This window comes from Zonotrichia albicollis, chromosome 5, assembly GCF_047830755.1.
Source record: "Zonotrichia albicollis isolate bZonAlb1 chromosome 5, bZonAlb1.hap1, whole genome shotgun sequence".
Lineage (NCBI taxonomy): Eukaryota > Metazoa > Chordata > Aves > Passeriformes > Passerellidae > Zonotrichia > Zonotrichia albicollis.
Window position 1 is genome coordinate 74155374 of NC_133823.1, and position 10333 is coordinate 74165706.

The 10333-nt window shown below is 50.4% G+C and overlaps 1 long non-coding RNA gene across 1 annotated transcript; it reads left to right on the forward strand.

Moving 5' to 3' along the window:
• Window positions 1-8988: 8988 nt before the first annotated feature.
• On the forward strand, window positions 8989-9970 carry LOC141729057 (uncharacterized). The gene is made up of 3 exons (XR_012580307.1): window positions 8989-9036; window positions 9118-9158; window positions 9240-9970. It is a non-coding gene; the product is annotated as an uncharacterized LOC141729057 (long non-coding RNA).
• The last annotated feature ends 363 nt before the right edge of the window (window positions 9971-10333 follow it).

Consider the following 10333-nt stretch of genomic DNA (forward strand, 5'->3'; position numbering starts at 1 on the left):
TTCTCTGAAGAGTTTTCTTCTATAACAAACCCGTTACTCCCCTTGAATCCGAGTCAGAGGAGCCAAACTGCTGCATGTGCTCTGAGGGATTTTATACCCGGTGGGATTAGTCCCCTCCCTTTTCCCAGGCATCATGGGAATGAGAGGCGGGCACCATCAGGGGTATATTAACCCCAGCCGTGGCTGAGGGGCTTCATTCCCTCCCTGGGATGAGCTGGGGTAAGAGCTCTCTTATCATTTCAGTGAAGAGGCTTTTTCAGCTCATCTCAACTTGTTTCCAGCAAGCAGGTGTTCCTGGGCATTTGAAGCAACAGAGGCTTGGAAAATACTGTGAAGAAAAACTACGAAATACAGGGAGTATTTAAGTTTGTGATTTTGGGTTTTGTGTTTAGGGGTGATGAAGCGCATTTGTGTTTTCTGGTTTTGTTCTCATTATGGTTTTTTATTGTTTATTGGAGGAGTGCAGCTTTCAGAGATTCCAGGTGGTGTCAATTCCATTACTTTTTTCAGCATATTACTTCTGTGACAAGGGGCATCTTCCCAGTGTCCAAGAATATGTTTGAGATTAAGGCCTCAGGTGACCTGAGGATTGTGAGTAGGACAAGGGAGGGTGAGCAGGAATCCAGTTGGGAGTTCTTGAGGGGGGGCTTGAAGGCAGCAGGGTGAGAAAGGGTGTTTATTTGAGGGCACCCCCACTACAGGTTTTTCAGAAACATAGCAGAGACATTCTCATGTCTCCTTCACAAAGATCATCCAGTGCACTCACAGGAATGCCATTTAATTTTGCTTTTTCCAAATTGAGGTGCCACTTGTAATAGAAGCCACAGCCTTGGAGTCAGGATGAACTTGGAGCCTGAAAGAGCCAGGCACACTCAGGAGAGCACAAGTAGTTCCCTTGCTGGGATTTGGCCCACCTAACTCTGTATTTAAACTTTGGATTTGTTTTTTTTCTCTTGTAGTTGACTGAAAGGATATCAGGTCATCACAGGGCCATCCGAGGCAGACTCATTTCAGGTGCCACCTGGGTTCCCGTCACTGCTGATCATCCAAAAGATAAGTTGGGGGCCGCAGCTTGGAGATGGGAGGGTAGAAGATTGGGAGTTAATGGACAGATTTACAAGTTAGCTGAGGGCAAAGCAATCTTCTTCACAAGGGGGTTTTAGGACAGCTAGAGGAGGAGGCTCTACTTTTGATGGCAGCTTTCAGGCGGGCAGTGCAGAACAGCTCTGGCTTGTGTCGTGGTTTCCGGTGTGCTGTGTTCCCTAGCGTGACTTTGGGGTCCCTTTTGCCTTCTTCCCTCGAGGCCCTCACCACAAGCATGATGTGTGGTGTTTGATGTCCCCCTGTTTGGCACGTTCTGTGTCACGGGTGTCTGCACACATATGGGTGCCGGAGCTGTTCTGCCCTGCCGCACGGCCAGCTGCAATGGGACAAGCCCTGGGGAGTGTAAATTTGTAATGGGGGCTGTAGTTGGGCTTTAGATGCTATTCCTAGATGGACCTAAGGTGTTTGCAGCTTGTGAGTTATCCTGGTGGTGTTTGACACATGTTCTAACTTTCTTTCAGGTGCAGATGCATTGCATCCATGGCAGAGGGTCAGAGTTAGCAGGTGCCGGGCCTTCCTAGGAGCAGGGTGAGTAGCAGACTGGTGGGGTTTTGGCCGATGGGGTGCCAAGATCAGGCACTGATGTTTGGTTCTCTTTACTCTAGCTGTCTGAGAGACACCAGCCCGGTGACAGCAGGACCTTCCCAGCTGACGAGGTGGCATTTCTTTGCACCTGGCACGGACCGGCATCGCCAGATGTCTGAGAGATAAGTAGAGGGCTACGACCCACAGAGGGGATGAAGGCAGGGTGCTGGTTTGGGAATTACTGGGAGGGGTTTTTGAGTCCAATTTGGCGGTGGGGGGGTGTCCATGAAGTGGCCCCTTAGGCCCCATGAAAGCCAAGTCTCACTTTTGATCTCAGTGCTGAGGTGTTCAGGGCAGAGCAGTCCCGGTGTGTCTGGTGTCACTTGTCTGCTGTGCATTATGTGTTGTTTGTGTATCTCCTGTCTTTTACCTTAGCACTTTGAGGGGCCTGTCAGAAACCTTGGCATCATTGTTAGCATCTGTGATCTCTGCATTCCTTGGCCTGGCACCCAGGCCATAGAACTTTTGACTCGGGAGCTCAGACAGGCATCAGACTCTCTTCTGTCTTTGGAAGCATCCAGTCAGATGTCTTGTTCTGAGCTGTACGGACAGCTGTGCCCCACCTGGATCCATTATGGTGGATTAGGGCTTGAAAGAATGTGAGGGCAGGCAGAGGATTCTGACCATAGGATTCCTAGGCATCCATCTTTGAATGATTGATTCCAAGAACAGTAGTTAGCATCTTCTTCCTCCAGTGTTCTCTGAGCCTCATCAGGTCACCATTGGTCTCAGGTGGGTCATCTCCTTTTGCATTCTCTCAGTCCTTGCAGCCATTTTCCTGGCCTAGAGGTTTCTGTCTGTGTTGTGTCCCTGTTGTCTGTCATGTCCTGTCCTGTGTCACGGGTGTCAGCACACATTTGTGCCGGGGCTGCTCTGCCCTGCCGCATAGCCTGGTGCAATAGGAGAGGGCCCGGGGACTTGGAATGTGTAATGTGGGGTGCAGGTGGACTCCGGATGGGATTTGTAGATGGATACGGGATCTCTGGAGCTCTTAAGTTATCCTGCAACAGTGTGACTCTTGTCCTAACTTTTTTTTCAGATTCAGATGGATAAAATCTCTGTCAGAGGGCCCCATCCTGGGTGACGAGATTCCCCCGAGCAGGTGAGGCATCATTTTTCTCTGCAGCAGAAGCGTTCTGATGACTTTATTACAGCACTGGTCTTTTTCTTTTGTTTTAGGAAATAAATCTGGCTACCAGCAGTCAAGGTGAGCAGTGCAGAGAAGTACTTGTTACTGCTGAGCTGTCAATGTGTGCTGCAGCTCTAAGTTTCCATTCCTGTTTTTACCCTTTAGGCAATCCACTCGGAGCATGCTAGGCCTCTGTAACCACCCGCCCGATGCACTGGGTTTCCGGCTCATGTGAGCCCTGTGGATATATTACAGGACCTGGTGATGAAGCCCTGAATTTTCTACTTAATGGTGTCATCTGTGTGGCCTTCGGCAGCTGCCACGATGTTGTTGTGAGTTGGGGAAATAGGGAGCAGGAGCGTGGGTTTGTTCATGTTTCAGCCCTGGGAAATCATTTCATCTGTTTTTCACCAGGTGTCTCCTGTGACGACGGCCTCGGTCTCTGAGCATGTCCGATGAGTGTGTGGCCCGAGTAGCTGTGCCTTTCTAGGAGCACCGTGAGTAGCAGAAGGGTGGGGTTTTGGGCACTAGGCTGCCAGCATCAGGCACTGATATTTGGTTTTCTTTACTACAGCTGTGTGAGTGACACCAGCCCGGTGGCAGCAGGACCTTCCCAGCTGACGAGGTGGCCTTTCTTTGCACCTGACATGGACCATCATCCCCCGATATCTGAGAGATAAGTAGAGGGCTATGACCCACAGAGGGGATGAAGGCAGGGTGCTGGTTTGGGAATTACTGGCAGGGGTTTTTGAGTCCAATTTGGCGGTGGGGGGTTGTCCATGAAGTGGCCCCTTAGGCCCCATGAAAGCCAAGTCTCACCTTTGATCACAGTGCTGAGGTGTTCAGGGCAGAGCAGTCCCGGTGTGTCTGGTGTCACTTGTCTGCTGTGCATTATGTGTTGTTTGTGTATCTCCTGTCTTTTACCTTAGCACATTGAGGGGCCTGTCAGAAACCTTGGCATCATTGTTAGCATCTGTGATCTCTGCATTCCTTGGCCTGGCACCCAGGCCATAGAACTTTTGACTCGGGAGCTCAGACAGGCATCAGACTCTCTTCTGTCTTTGGAAGCATCCAGTCAGATGTCTTGTCAGGTCTTGTTCTGAGCTGTACGGACAGCTGTGCCCCACCTGGATCCATTATGGTGGATTAGGGCTTGAAAGAATGTGAGGGCAGGCAGAGGATTCTGACCATAGGATTCCTAGGCATCCATCTTTGAATGATTGATTCCAAGAACAGTAGTTAGCATCTTCTTCCTCCAGTGTTCTCTGAGCCTCATCAGGTCACCATTGGTCTCAGGTGGGTCATCTCCTTTTGCATTCTCTCAGTCCTTGCAGCCATTTTCCTGGCCTAGAGGTTTCTGTCTGTGTTGTGTCCCCGTTGTCTGTCACGTCCTGTCCTGTGTCACGGGTGTCAGCACACATTTGTGCCGGGGCTGCTCTGCCCTGCCGCATAGCCTGGTGCAATAGGAGAGGGCCCGGGGACTTGGAATGTGTAATGTGGGGTGCAGGTGGACTCCGGATGGGATTTGTAGATGGATACGGGATCTCTGGAGCTCTTAAGTTATCCTGCAACAGTGTGACTCTTGTCCTAACTTTTTTTTTAGATTCAGATGGATAAAATCTCTGTCAGAGGGCCCCATCCTGGGTGACGAGATTCCCCCGAGCAGGTGAGGCATCATTTTTCTCTGCAGCAGAAGCGTTCTGATGACTTTATTACAGCACTGGTCTTTTTCTTTTGTTTTAGGAAATAAATCTGGCTACCAGCAGTCAAGGTGAGCAGTGCAGAGAAGTACTTGTTACTGCTGAGCTGTCAATGTGTGCTGCAGCTCTAAGTTTCCATTCCTGTTTTTACCCTTTAGGCAATCCACTCGGAGCATGCTAGGCCTCTGTAACCACCCGCCCGATGCACTGGGTTTCCGGCTCATGTGAGCCCTGTGGATATATTACAGGACCTGGTGATGAAGCCCTGAATTTTCTACTTAATGGTGTCATCTGTGTGGCCTTCGGCAGCTGCCACGATGTTGTTGTGAGTTGGGGAAATAGGGAGCAGGAGCGTGGGTTTGTTCATGTTTCAGCCCTGGGAAATCATTTCATCTGTTTTTCACCAGGTGTCTCCTGTGACGACGGCCTCGGTCTCTGAGCATGTCCGATGAGTGTGTGGCCCGAGTAGCTGTGCCTTTTTAGGAGCACCGTGAGTAGCAGAAGGGTGGGGTTTTGGGCACTAGGCTGCCAGCATCAGGCACTGATATTTGGTTTTCTTTACTACAGCTGTGTGAGTGACACCAGCCCGGTGGCAGCAGGACCTTCCCAGCTGACGAGGTGGCCTTTCTTTGCACCTGACATGGACCATCATCCCCCGATATCTGAGAGATAAGTAGAGGGCTATGACCCACAGAGGGGATGAAGGCAGGGTGCTGGTTTGGGAATTACTGGCAGGGGTTTTTGAGTCCAATTTGGCGGTGGGGGGTTGTCCATGAAGTGGCCCCTTAGGCCCCATGAAAGCCAAGTCTCACCTTTGATCACAGTGCTGAGGTGTTCAGGGCAGAGCAGTCCCGGTGTGTCTGGTGTCACTTGTCTGCTGTGCATTATGTGTTGTTTGTGTATCTCCTGTCTTTTACCTTAGCACATTGAGGGGCCTGTCAGAAACCTTGGCATCATTGTTAGCATCTGTGATCTCTGCATTCCTTGGCCTGGCACCCAGGCCATAGAACTTTTGACTCGGGAGCTCAGACAGGCATCAGACTCTCTTCTGTCTTTGGAAGCATCCAGTCAGATGTCTTGTCAGGTCTTGTTCTGAGCTGTACGGACAGCTGTGCCCCACCTGGATCCATTATGGTGGATTAGGGCTTGAAAGAATGTGAGGGCAGGCAGAGGATTCTGACCATAGGATTCCTAGGCATCCATCTTTGAATGATTGATTCCAAGAACAGTAGTTAGCATCTTCTTCCTCCAGTGTTCTCTGAGCCTCATCAGCTCACCATTGGTCTCAGGTGGGTCATCTCCTTTTGCATTCTCTCAGTCCCTGCAGCCATTTTCCTGGCCTAGAGGTTACTGTCTGTGTTGTGTCCCCGTTGTCTGTCACGTCCTGTCCTGTGTCACGGGTGTCAGCACACATTTGTGCCGGGGCTGCTCTGCCCTGCCGCATAGCCTGGTGCAATAGGAGAGGGCCCGGGGACTTGGAATGTGTAATGTGGGGTGTAGTTGGACTCTAGATGGGATTTGTAGATGGACACAGGACATCTGGAGCTCTTAAGTTGTCCTGCAACAGTGTGACTCTTGTCCTAACGTTTTTTTCAGATTCAGATGAATTAAATCTGGGCCAGAGGGCCCCATCCCGGGTGAGGGGATTCCCCCGAGCAGGTGAGGCCCCATTTTTGTGTGGAGCAGAAGTGTACATGGTGACTCTGTTAGAGCTCTGTTCTTTGTCTTTCTTTTTAGGAAGTGAATCTGGATAGCAGCAGTCAAGGTGGGCCGTGGAGAGAAGTGGTTGTTATTGCTCAGCTCTGAAGAACAACACCTTTTTCAGCAGCTTGATCATGTCACAAGAGGGATCTGCCCAGTGTCAAGGATGATGTTTGAGATTGAGGCTTCAGGTGAGTTGAGGATTGTGAGTGGGAGAGGGAGGGTGAGCAGGTATCCAGTTAGGAGTTCTTGGGAGGGGGTTTGCAGGCAGCAGGGTGAGAAACGGTGTTTATTTGTTTATTTGAGGGCCCCCCCCCCACAAGGCTTCTAGCAGAGGCACTCCCATGTCTTAGAGCACACAGAGTCATCCACTGCACTCACAGGAATGCCATTTAACTTTGCCTTTTTCTAACCCAGGTGCCACTCCCAATAAAAGCTGCAGCCATGGAATCAGGATGAGGCTGGATTCTGAAGGAGCCAGGCATAGTCAGGAGAGGGCAAGTAGCTGACTGGCTGGGATTTGGCCCGCATAACTCTGGACTCATTCTTTGGTTTTGGTTTTCTTTATTGTAGCTGACCGAGAGGCTCACAGGCGATCACGAGGCTCTCTGAAGCAGACTCATTTCAGGTGCAACGTGGATTCCCATCACCGATCATCCAGAAGATAAGTTGGGAGCCACGGCCTGGAGATGGGGGTGTAGCAGGTTGGGAGTTCTTGGGACAGATTTAAAAATTAGCGGAGGGAAAAGCAAACTTCTCCAAGGGCCTCTTAGGACAGCTAAAGGGAGAGGCTCTACTTTTGATGGCAGCTTTCAGGTGGGCATTGCAGAGCAGCTCTGGTTTGTGTCGTGTTGTCCGGTGTGCAGTTTTACCTAGTGTGTCTTTGGGGTCCCTTTTGCCTTCCCACCTCTAAGCCCTCACCACAAGCATCCTGTGTCGTGTTTAATCTTCCCCCCATTTTTCACGTTCTCTGTCACGGGTGTCTCCACACCTTGGTGCCAGAGCTGTTCTGCTGTGCTGCGTAGCCTGCTGCAATAGGCCAAGCCTGGGGAGTTGAAATTTGTAATTTGGGTGTATTTGGGCTCTAGATGCTATTCCTAGATGGACCTAAGGTGTTTGCAGCTTGTGAGTTATCCTGGTGGTGTTTGACACATGTTCTAACTTTCTTTCAGGTGCAGATGCGTTGCATCCATGGCAGAGGGTCAGAGTTAGCAGGTGCCGGGCCTTCCTAGGAGCACGGTAAGTAGCAGACTGGTGGGGTTTTGGCCGATGCGGTGCCAAGATCAGGCACTGATGTTTGGTTCTCTTTACTCTAGCTGTCTGAGAGACACCAGCCCGGTGACAGCAGGACCTTCCCAGCTGACGAGGTGGCCTTTCTTTGCACCTGACACGGACTGGCATCCCCACATGTCTGAGAGATAAGTAGAGGGCTACGACCCACAGAGGGGATGAAGGCAGGGTGCTGGTTTGGGAATTACTGGGAGGGGTTTTTGAGTCCAATTTGGCGGTGGGGGGGTGTCCATGAAGTGGCCCCTTAGACCCCATGAAAGCCAAGTCTCACTTTTGATCTCAGTGCTGAGGTGTTCAGGGCAGAGCAGTCCCGGTGTGTCTGGTGTCACTTGTCTGCTGTGCATTATGTGTTGTTTGTGTATCTCCTGTCTTTTACCTTAGCACTTTGAGAGGCCTGTCAGAAACCTTGGCATCATTGTTAGCATCTGTGATCTCTGCATTCCTTGGCCTGGCACCCAGGCCAGAGATGCAATTCTGATACCTGTCTGAGCTCCCCAGTCAAAAGTTCTCTCTTTGGAAGCATCCAGTCAGATGTCTTGTCAGGTCTTGTTCTGAGCTGTACGGACAGCTGTGCCCCACCTGGATCCATTATGGTGGATTAGGGCTTGAAAGAATGTGAGGGCAGGCAGAGGATTCTGACCATAGGATTCCTCGGCATCCATCTTTACTGTTCTTGGAATCAATCATTCAGTTAGCATCTTCTTCCTGCAGTGTTCTCTGAGCCTCATCAGCTCACCGTCAGTTTGAACTCAGTCATCTCCTTTTGCATGCTCTCAGTCCTTGCAGCCATTTTCCTTGCCAAGGGATTTCTGTTCCTGTTGTGTCCCCGTTGTGTGTCCTGTCCTGTCTGTCCTGTGTCACGGGTGTCAGCACACATTTGTGCCGGGGCTGCTCTGCCCTGCCGCATAGCCTGGTGCGATAGGAGAGGGCCCGGGGACTTGGAATGTGTAATGTGGGGTGTAGTTGGACTCTAGATGGGATTTGTAGATGGACACAGGACATCTGGAGGTCTTAAGTTGTCCTGCAACAGTGTGACTCCTGTCCTAACGTTTTTTTCAGATTCAGTTCAATGAAATCTGGGCCAGAGGGCCCCATCCTGTGTGAGGGGATTCACACGAGCAGGTTAGTTACTGCTTTCCTCTGTAGAGGGAGTATAATTGATACGTGTCACCGTAGTGTTCTTTGTCTCTCTTTTTAGGAAATCAAGGGTGAGAGCTGTAGTCAAGGCTGAGTGGGCCAGGTGAGCATTGAGTAGCATACTGAAGCAGTTTTTATTGCTGTAGTCTCAATTTCTGATGCTGGTCTAAGTATGTCCACTTGTTTTTTTTTTTGTTTTAGGTGGCCCCTTTGCAATCTATCTTGGCCGAGCACGCCCATGCCAGGTGGGTGCAAGCTTAAGGTACTGCTGTGGCATCCTTGTCAGGGTAGGGATGTTGTGTTTTCACAGTATCTCAGCATGCTTTTCTCCTCTGTTTCTTTCCAGGTTGTCTCCCTGCCCTAGGCATGCCAAGGAACACAGGAGGGCAGGTGAGTCGGGGTTTAGGCAGGCTGACTCTTAGGCGAGTGTTACGCAGCAGCATGCTAAGCCTGCGCCTTTTGTTTTTGCAGGTATCTTCTGCGCCCCTTCCGGATTCAAAGCGAGACTTGAGGTGAGCTGGGGTGGTGGTGCATAGCACTCCCGGGGATTACTGGTTTTGAGGACAATAGTCACTTTTTCTGTTTTGTCTTAGGTACTCTGAGGAGGCTCTTAGCCAAAGCTCGGAAATGGCAGCGCCAAAGCACACACATCGAGAAAGCCTCCACATCCACGTCCAACCGAGGATGGATTTTGTCCCCTCCTCATGCGAAAGCTAAGTGTCGGGGCCAGTGGTCGGGGAAGGGGAAAAACCTTTAGTATCACAGGGGGCCGTTTCATGTTAGCTTAGCGGAGAGGTCTGTAGCGGGACGGGTCCTCTGGAAGTAAAGGGTGAGGCTTTCTCTTCAGCTTCATCAGAGCCTTTGCCGGGCAGGGCAGTTCCGACCCCTCTCCACAGCGTCCCGAACTTTGCGTCGTCAGCCTTCCTCGACTCGGCATCGTCACGGATCTTTCTCCCCAGGAGCTCACCTTCGGGTCTGCAGCTATAGCTACGATCACTCGGCCGTCCACTTCCTTTTCTAGGCTCGCTGAGCCTCTCGAGCATCTTCTCAACTGCTTTGGCACTGAGTGCTTTTAATGAGTTACATTTCATTAACACACGCTATTGTCATAGGGCTTCCTTTCCTTTGGAGTCATCAGCCTCTGGTTCATCTTGCGCTAGGAATCTCAGGTCCCTAAGTGGAAAGTTGCCACTTGTCTCTGTGTTAGGTCATCCATGTCTGTTACATTGTCTGTGTCTGTGTTACATAGCGTGCGTCCATCTTCTTCCACGTCACAGGCCTTTGTTACATCTCGACCCTTTGTGGGCACCACTCCGTGCCATGTTGCTCTTATTTTACTCACGTTCCTTTCCGGATATTCCTTATTCCGGCATTTTTACCTTTTTACTCTTTGAGCCAGGAAGGGTTACAGAAGATGTTATCCATGTTCCTTCTCACTACCAGCTTAGGTAGTGCCTTTTTTCCATGCCATTCTCTTGGACTTCTAGTGGGAGCATCTTAATCCTTCCTCAGGTGACTTCAGTAGTTCTATCGGTTCCATCTTCTCAAAGGATATAGGTCTCAAAAATTAATCTTGCAGATAGCTATCCTAAGTCCTGCTTTATGTTGTATGTACCTATGTTGGCTTCTATTTTATGTACCAATATTGTGTGTACCTATGCTGGCTTATACTCTATGTACTTATATT